The sequence below is a fragment of the Octopus bimaculoides genome, chromosome 4, assembly GCF_001194135.2.
Source record: "Octopus bimaculoides isolate UCB-OBI-ISO-001 chromosome 4, ASM119413v2, whole genome shotgun sequence".
NCBI classification, from domain to species: domain Eukaryota; kingdom Metazoa; phylum Mollusca; class Cephalopoda; order Octopoda; family Octopodidae; genus Octopus; species Octopus bimaculoides.
The window spans coordinates 11,811,944-11,822,354 of NC_068984.1; the positions used below are offsets into that span (position 1 = coordinate 11,811,944).

General features: G+C 35.6%; 1 protein-coding gene across 1 annotated transcript in view; it reads left to right on the top strand.

Moving 5' to 3' along the window:
• The window catches only part of LOC106883521 (PRA1 family protein 3), a 57,628-nt gene that overhangs the window by 9,601 nt on the left and 37,616 nt on the right, over positions 1-10,411 (top strand). The window lies entirely within an intron of this gene.

Here is a 10,411-nt window from a genome sequence, read left to right on the forward strand (position 1 = left end):
GACTGACCTATTTCTATAACACATAAACTCTCACTTTACAGTTTCCATATTTATATTCAAACCTTCTGTTTATTTTTATGTAAGAACTGTTTATGTTCTAAACACCATGTTAATTGTGATAAAGTAATTTCGCTAAGCCATTCCAAATTTTTGCTTATCGAAAAAAAAATAGTAGGTAAAAATCATCATCATCATCATCATCTAACATGTTTTCCATGTTGACATGGGTTGGACAGTTTGACAGGAGCTGGCAAACCACAGAGCTGTACCTGGCTCCAGTTATCTATTTTGGCATGGTTTCTACAGCTGGGTGCCCTTACTAACACCAACCACTTTACTGAGTATACTGGGTGCTTTTTACATGGCACAGGATTGAATAAATCCTACCTGTGTAGGTGATACATGGTTATCACAGCTGGAAAGGAAGAAAAGAGATGTTGGTGATGAGGTATCAGGGCATAACCTCAATGTGCTAAAAGGTGAATATAGGAAACAAAAGGGACAGAGGATCGGAAAGGGGTGGGTAGGTATGTTCATAAGAGTGTGGAAGGGGAGTGACCGATGGTTATATAAAATGATAGGTTTAGAAACTAATATATTGGATAATAGTAGATTATTTAGTCATGCATCAACTGTATGATACTGTGTTAAACATGACTTCATGATTCTAAGACAATTTAATCACCAAAATTTAGAGTTGGATTATATATGTATAGCCTTTTACAGTATAAAGCTTTACCTGCACATGCAAATACTAAAGAAAAAAAACAAGCAATGAGGGTGCCTCTTAGAGGTCATTCAACCTGCTAGAAATCACTGGCCAATCTTCCTTGAATGTCATCCTATTATGTTAAATAAAGGACCCATAGGCTAATGTGATCTTACATACCTCTAAAAAAATAAAAGAGCTGGGGGAGGAAAGAACTGGATTATCATGGTTGGCTGGAATGCCTTTCATCATAAATCTGCTCAATCAGATCTAACTTGAGGCTAAACAACACCAAAAACCATGGATGTAAAACTGGTGGTGGTGGTCGTTATTACGAGCTGTGAGATGGTAGAATCAGTATAGTGTTGGTATTTCTTCCAGTTCTGAGTTCAAATCTGAGTTCAAAGTCAAGATCTCTCCATGGTTGTTAAATAAAGTACTAATCAAGTAGAGGGATTCCCCTATTCCCCTTCAAAACTGCAGGTCTTATGCCTAGATTAGAACCCATTAATATCATTTAGCTGTCAATACAAGAAAATCTTTGCAACCATGTTCCAAAGAATTTGCTCTTAGAAAGTATTAGGAATTTTTATCTGCTAGTAATATAAAATTAGGAGGTAGGATCCATGCTGGAAATAACAAGAAAACCTCGTCTGCTGGACATTGATAGTTATATTATAACTGGATGACTGTGTCTAGTAACCATTTGGTACGTGTATTCTATAGGGACAAAATGGCTGCCAAGTCTTTAAAATCAGAAAGTAGATGCCAAAGAGATTGCCATATATTTGCAAGAATGCATATGCATTATGCTGGAAGCTTTTGGGCTTCAGCAAACTAATGATATTCACTTATGAATCCAGAAATTTCCTCAATATTTCCATGGCAACTATTCTGTGCTATATGCAAATTACAGAATGAATGGGAACAGTATGAAAATTGGATAAGGAAATTAAGGTCGTATGATTCATATTTTATTAATATTTATTAATTTTTGGATAGTCACATAGCAAAAGATTGGATCTGTTTTGAGCTGCACCATTCCTGTGGCTTAAACAGTTGGGCATTGACGAGATAAAGGAAAAAATTGATTTTTCTATGGAAAAATCTGAAGCCATTTCTAGTGGAGAAATGTTAGCTGACTCGACCAACCACTTATTTTGATTTTTAAAACTTAAATATTTATATAGTTGCCAAAATACTTACAATCTAACCTTTTTTTTTTTTTTTTTTGTCTCATATTTCTGTTGAAATACACTGCTTTTGGTTTCTATTCATTCTTAAAATAATGAAGAATTTAGTAAAATAACTTTGTCAATATTAAACTAGTTTTTTTAACAAATTAACCTAAAATTTTGATTTTAATTTAAATCACTTTAAAACAGGAAATTTGTGTCATAGAACCAGAGGCAGCCTCAGGCAGTTTAGTTTCAAAAGGGTTGTTTTCACTAATCTTTTCATCATCATCATCATCATCATCATCACTATTTTCTATGCTACCAGTGGTGGGGGATTAGCAGGATTGTAAGGATTTGTTCTGGCCCTTTGCATTCTGAGTTTAAATCCCACTGTGGCTTATTTGAGTGGTAAATTTAATCCATCACCCAGCTTGACCTTTAGCAGAGTCCACTCTTTTGCAAACGTTAGGGCCAAGTTTCCAGTTTGAGGATACCTTCCTCCCTACCTCCCACCCACCCACCAGTTTTGGAAGCTCTGTAACGGATCATAGGCACTGCTTTGTGACCAAAACATTAAAAAGGAAAAACGATTTTTAATGTTGAATGTCCTTCCTAACCGCAGTGACTTTATAGAGTAACCCAAGTGCATTTTATCATAACATCAGCACCAAAAGATTGATTTATCTTCGTTAGACTAAAGAGTCCACTCTATGTTGTGTGGTCTGTTTTTCTCAAGGTAAACATCACTGATAAAATGATAACCAACGAGGTAAATATTTGTGTCTTAGTGGTAAGGGTATTTGGCTCACAATTGTCAGGTTGTGAGTTCGATTCCTGGTAGTGCATTTGTCTTCTTGAGCAAGACACTTCATTTTACATTTCTCCAGGCCACTCCACTGGCAAACAGGAGTTCTACCTATAATTCAAAGGGCCAGTCTTGTCACATTCTGTGTCACGCTGTATCTCCCTGAGAACTGCATCAAGGGTATGCTTGTCTGTGGAGTACTCAGTCACTTGCATGTTAATTTCACAAGCAGACTGTTCTGTTGATTGGATCAACTGGAACCCTCGTCTTTTACGTAACCGATGGAGTGCCAGTAAGAGGATAGTAGGAAGGGAGTTATGGAAGAGAGAAAGTGATTGCTCCATGTTGCTGGTTGATAAGGATTTTGAATAGATAAGCAGCATGAATCACATAACAATAAAGATAATAGCATGATGGATAGCAGTAGAGGTATATAATGGTAAGTAGGAATGGTGGATGTCAATGAAGAGTAGTTTGGGGTGAAAAGAGATGGTGATGGCATGGAATAAAGAAAAGTAGTTGTCTGGGGAAAACAAAGGGATAATGGTGAGGATGTTCATTATGGACAGAAGCTTTGGGACAAGCCAACTCAAAGCTGGAGACAGCATGTCTGATATTAGCTGGATTATAGTCCACCTAATTGTCAAAGCCTCTAGAATATAGTTCCAACCTTTTCCAATGAAACTACATTAGATGTAGATATTTATAGCCTGAGCAAATGCACCAAAGTGAATCATCTGTTTCAAACTAATGTCTGTGTGTGTGTGTGTGTGTGTGTATCATATTATATTAACATTTATTATATCGTTATTGTTTTAATGTCATATTAAGTCATTAAAAATTGGGCACTTTTGGAGTTTAAATGTATATTTTTGGTTTTGCTTCAGCTTATTAGCTCTAACCATGCTACAATACTAGCATAAAAAGATATAGTTTTAAATATTGTAAAAGAACATGTGTAATCTGTTACCATATATAATACAGATCTTGATTGGGGGAGGATCCCTGGTGGTCTGCAAAGGTAGTACTAGGGGTCCGTGAACTAAATTCATCTCTGAGTGGTTGGCGTTAGGAAGGGCATCCAGCTGTAGAAACTCTGCCAAATTAGAATGGAGCCTGGTGTTGCCATCCGGTTTCACCAGTCCTCAGTCAAATCGTCCAACCCATGCTAGCATGGAAAGCGGACGTTAAACGATGATGATGATATACACTGGAGTAAGCACATAAATGCAAAACAAGGTGGAAAAAAGAGTACTCAAATACCAGAAGTAGAGTAATGTACTTTATTAAAAACAGAAAAATATCACAAAAACTGTTACTCAGAATTTCACATTCCCATTCGTCAGACAGTTTTGTTAGAATGGAACAGAAATGACAATATAACCAAACATAAAATAGTTTCAACGATACACTTTTGAAAATGGAAAGGTCCAATGAAACAACACCATTTTCAAAAGTGTATCATTTAAACTATTCTATGTTTGGTTATATCGTCATTTCTGTTCCATTCTAACAAAACTGTCCGACGAACAGGAACGTGAAACTCTGAGTAACAGTTTTTGTGATATTTCTGCTGCTTTTAATAAAGTATATATATATATATATATATATAAGGATAAGCATATCAAAAGGGGTCCGTGGTGAAACTCATTTAAATAAAAGGGTTGGGGACCACTGGTATAGGTCTAAGTAACAAAATTAAGGTTTATTCTCAGCATAAGGATAACCTAAACTTATACTTTTATAAAACTGAGTTGTCATATCATAGAATCTCATACAGAGCTTAGCTTTTAGGTCAACATAAAATAGCAATCCTTTTATTCCTTCTGATGTGTGGGTGATAAAAAAAGAAGTCTAACAACACATCTCAGTAACATTGATATCTCAGTGTGAACATTAAAACTTGCTTGACAAGTTTGTAACAATCTGAAAAATCCATTGCTAACAAGGAATTGAAGAAAATTAAGCTGCAACCAATCATGGACTTCTTCATATGAAGTTTCTTTACAAATATCACTATAAAATGAATTGGTAGCATATTAAATTTACTGCTAACGATGATGGTAAAGGGGCCTCTCTCATAGCCCTTTTGATTCTAACCAGTCTGAATCAGCCCCTGGTTCTATGATATGAACTTCCTGTCTTAAAGAATTTTAAATTAAAACTTACCATCAAAATTTCATGTTCTGAACTCCAGCTTCATGACAGTTATGACGGTACAGTTCAACAGAAATATGGTTGCAAAAGTGGTAAATTCTATTAATTCTTGAGCATGTTGGAGTAACTAAGTAAATACTAATTTCAAGTTTTGGTACAAGGCCAGCAATTTCAGAGACAGGGGTAAGTTGATTACATCGACCACAATGCTCAACTGGTACCCAGGACTTATTCTTTGTAAACCTAGTACTTATTCTATCGGTCTCTTTTGCCGATACCGCTAAGTTACGGGGACGTAAACACACCACCATTGGTTGTCAAGCAGTGATAGGTGGACAAACACAGACACACAAACATGTACACACATACATATATACGACGGGCTTCTTTCAGTTTCCGTCTACCAAATCCACTCACAAGGCTTTGGTCAGCCCGAGACTATAGTAGAAGACACTTGCCCAAGGTGCCACGCAGAACCATGTGGTTCATAAGCAAGCTACTTACCACACAGCCACTCCTGTGTAATTTGAGGGATATTTGGCTGCCATTTTTTGCAAGTCAGGCAATTCATGTTTACATTTACCTCATGGATGCAGCATCACTGCAAAGCTTGGGAGTTTTCTCTGTGTAGTTCTGAATCTCACAATCTCTATGTCTCACACACTAGTTTAATTCAGTTGAACTGTTCAACACATGATTGTAAAGCTAAGCAAAAAAGAAAATCACACAAAAACGTATTCTTTTTGCTGAAAAATTAAATGGTAATACCATTGATATTCAATACTTGATAAAAAAAAAAAAAAAATATGCACAAATCTAAATGTGAAGAACTTGTTCATGTTCAACAAAGCATTTTTAATTTTTTCATTGCTATTCACAAGGAAAATATTAAGATAATCCAGTGCTTAAGTCAAATTACTTTCTTGGCAGATATTATAATTTTTATCAAATAATATTTTATATATATATATAATGTATATAAGTGGATCTGTCTACCTTGGAATAAGGCAGAGAGATCTGATTTGCAAATAATAAAAAGACTAACTGAAAATAAACAGTGGAAACAATTTATGCTAATATGTGAAAATGTCTGCCAAATTGATCGTTGATCTCCATTACTGCTGCTGTTAATGATGATGATGCTCTAAGTAAAAAAAATTACTATTCAAAACTTGTCTGAGAGTGATAACATTCACTATATTTTTTATGTTCTTCTTCATGATGATGATGATGATATCATTTAATTGCAGACTAATCTTAAGTGTGTGTGTGTATATATATTCATATATATGTTAAACTGTCTTTAAATGATATACATATTATCAGTTGAGTAATGCCAAATAGCAAATTTGGTAACCAAAGTAGATAGTCGAAATGTTTGCTCAAATTTCAGCAAAATATCAAATCTCTGCCATTTCATTTAAAAAAGGTATACTGCAGAAATTGATACGCTAACTTATATATAGTCTCATAGTCCCCTTCTTGTTTCTCCTTACACTTTATCTCCTGCCTACTGAGAAGTGGGTCTTGTGGGACCCTTTACAGTAAATAACCCTTGAAGAATTTTAACACGTAAAAAGTACCAATGCCAGTGCCACATATTAAGCCCCCAGTACACTCTGGGGACTTAATATGGAAGAGCATCCAACTATAGAACCCATGCCATAACAGAGACAACTGGAGCCTGGGCAGCTGTGTAGAGCTCCTGCCAAACTGTTCAACCCATGCCAGCATGGAAAATGGATCTTAAATGATGATGGACATTATAATACAATTTTTCTATTTTGTTCTGTCCAAATATTCTCATCATCATCATCATCATAGTTTTTACATCTGCTTCTTTCATACAAGCATGGATTGGATGAGACTTGTTGAAGTAATATTCTATGGTCGAATACCTTTCTTGTTTATTTTCAAGTAAAGAACTTTGTTCCATTGGTCTTTGCAAGAAGTTATTCTGCTGAGCTGTAGGAAGGACATAAACACCATCACTGCTTAAGCAATGTGAATGTGAAGAGACATGAAGACAAACACATATACACACATCCACGTGTGTGCATGCACACATATTCACGTGCCTGGATTCTGCATAGTTTCCACCTACCAAATATGAACTCACTGATATGAACACACTCCCACATACACATACGATGGGCTTCAGTTTCACTCACAAGGTATTCATCTCATTTGAAGGCAACAATTTAGTGTGGCACAGGAGTGGCTGTGTGGTAAGTAGCTTGCTTACCAACCACATGGTTCCAGGTTCAGTCCCAAGGTGTCATGTTGTAGGACTGAACATTCAGAAAGTAATATTTATATGTCAGCCCTGATCCAACAGACCTATGTTGAAAAATTTTCCTGCTATAACCTTCCTATCTTTTCAGACTTAGTGTGTCTAAGACTGCATTACCTAATGTTTTTACTTTTTAAAGACCATACGGTATGATTGATGGTGGTGGTGGGTATCTGGCTGCTATTTCTAGCAAGTCAACACTGCAGCTCCTCGTATAATTTTGTTGTAACCAAGCTAGCATTGATAAAATATATTTCCACATATTGCATGTGAACATTGATCAGATAAGATAGAAACAAAACAAAACAATCACATGACATCTGCTGCTTGTTTATTTTTCTTCTTCCTATTTCCACCCTACCCTACCCTACCCTACCTCTCCAATGACCGTATTTAAATTGGCAAGCTGGCAGATTCATTAGAGTGTCAGAAAAACGACTTTGCAATATTTATTCTGATTAACCCTTTTGTTACCATATTTCTGTTGAGATGCTCTATGTTTCTTTTAATTAATTTTAAGTATAACAAAGAATTTAGTAAAATAATTTAGTTATCATTAAGATAGTATTAGGAACATAAATCATGACTAAGATTTGGTGGAAGATTTTAATTCAGAACTTTTGAAAACTAGACATTTGTACTGCAGAGTATGAAGCGGTTTCAGCCGGGTTGGTATCAAAAGGGTTAATTAATCATTTGTTTACCCTTTTGTTACCATATTTCTGTTGAGATGCTCTGTATTCCCTTCAATTAATTGTAAATATAACAAAGAATTGAGTAAAATAACTTAGTTATCATTAAGTTATCTTAGTTAGGAACATAAATTGTGACTAAGGTTTGGAAGATTTTAATTCAGAACTTTTGGAAACAAGACATTTGTACTACAGAGCCTGAGGCAGTTTCAGCCAGGTTGGTATCAAAAGGATTAAGTCAGTGAGCTGGCAGAATCGTTAGCACACCAAGCAAAATGCTTAGCAGCATTTCATCCACCTTTACATTCTGAGTTCAAATTCTACCTTTTATCCTTTTGGGGGGTCGATAAAGTAAGCACCAGTTCAGCATTGGGGTTGATGGAATCAGTTTACACCCACCCCCACCAAAAAAAAAAAAAAAAAAAATTGCTGGCCTTGTGCCAAAACTTGACACCAAAATTTGTTCCACTTCTTTATATTCTCAGTTCACACTCCCACCAAGATCAACTTCGCCTTTCATTCTTTCAGGGTCGAAAAAGTATCAATGGAATACTGCGGTCGATAGTATCAATTAATTCTCCATTCTCATAATGCTCGCCTCGTGCTTAAATCAACAACAATATCTAAATTAGTTGTATGCTGTCAACTTAACATGACAGTCCCATGAAGGGAATCATACTACTGCTATTTAGCCCTAAGAAGCTGCACCGCTTCCTGTCAGCCTTGACACATTTCTTGTGTCAATATCTAAATTGAATATATTTAAATTAGAATCTTAGTGGAAAGAATCACAAAATGGATTCCTCAAGGCCAGCCAACTTGCAGGAGACTTAGCTATTGACCAAGAATGAGCTGATTAAATAATGTCCATAGTCTCAGTTGGTCATGATTAGGAATCCAGCCAGAAAGTGTAATGGATGGTTGCTTCTGTTAGGTCCCTGTGGAGGAGGAGGTGCCTGAGGACTCTACCCCCCACAACCTTCTCAGAAATAGTGGGCAAAGAAGATGGATGGATATCTAATTTTAAATGTTTAATTATCAATAAATTATAAACTAATCCATATAATCCATTTTGTAAAATTGTTGCCCATAAAATTTTACTTCCCATTTTTTTTTTTTTGCTTAATTAAAATTCAATTCTTAGAAAAGCAATGTTTGCCTTATGAATGAGAAATTCTATTATTTAGAAAGAAATTAAAATTTTTAAATTAATTGGAATTTTCCATAATAGAGGGGACTGAGATAGTGGAACATTAGCTTAATGGGTTTAGAGTTTTCAATCCTCTCTCTCTCTCTGTTTAATCTTAGGATTAAACTCCAGTGTAGCTGTGTGATTAATAAGTTTGCTTCTGAACCTTGTGGTCTCAGGTTGAATTCTACTGTGTCACACCTTGGGAATGTGTCTTCTACCATAGCACTGGGCTGACTAAAGTCTCCTGAATGAATTTGGTGGACAGAAATTGAAAGTAGCCTGCTGCATGTATGTATGTATGTGTGTATGTGTGCCCTTAAGTTGATATCACATGAGGGTTGTAAATGAGCATCACCATTATACAAGCAGTGTTGTTTGTTCCCTGTCTTGCATGAAAAGCTGGTCTAGTCATGGGAAAATATTACCTTGTCTGGAAACAGGTGAGGGTTGGTGACAAGAAGTGTATCTGGCCTTAGAAAATCTGCCTCAGCAAAATTCTGTCTGACCCATACAAGCATGGAAAAGTGGACATTAAACCATTGATGGTGATTATGAATTTAATCCCAGGATTATTTGTTGCTTTTTGTGTGTTTGTGTCTCTCTCTCCAGATCTGATAATGCAAGTTTCAGCAATATATTAAAATCAGTTACCACAATTACAGTCCTTATAACAATAATGCTTTTATGCCTGGTAACACATAGTCAATATTAATTGAAAACAATTAACTTGTTTGTTAAGCCTTAAAATAATAAATTACTTCATGGATCTAAGGATTTCTCAAGTAGCCTGACTGGCAGTAACTTGTTGTTTCTACTGATAATTAAAACTATCAGTATATTTTTTTATATGCTTTTTGTGTTTTGTTTTTTTCCTTACAAATGTTAATTGTTTTTAGAACAGTTTTATCACCACACTCCTTGTATTGCTTGTGTGCAATATGATTGCAATAATATCAACTTTAATAAATACTTTGAGATAAGGTGTATACAAACTGACTTAGAAGATAGAAAGTATACATACAGGCTCACATGGTTCCCAGCCTCAGGAAGACCTGGGATGAGGTGATGAAGCATAACCTTTGAATGTTGGGCCTCACCGAGGTGATGACAAGTGACCGAGATCTTTGGAGATATACTGTGCTTGAGAAGACCCGGCAAGCCCATTTGAGTCATTGCACATTTTATGTGGTGTTCTCACTACATAAATAAATGAAGTTTGTACGAAACGTACGTACTGCTATAACCTATTGAATTTTTGTTGCTTTTCTTCAAATTTTATTCACCAAATCTCTTGATTTTGTTTTTGGTTTTTACCCTACCAAATTCTGGTGCCTCAAACATTTTAAGTACCACATTTAATCTTTCGATTAAATCTATATTATTAT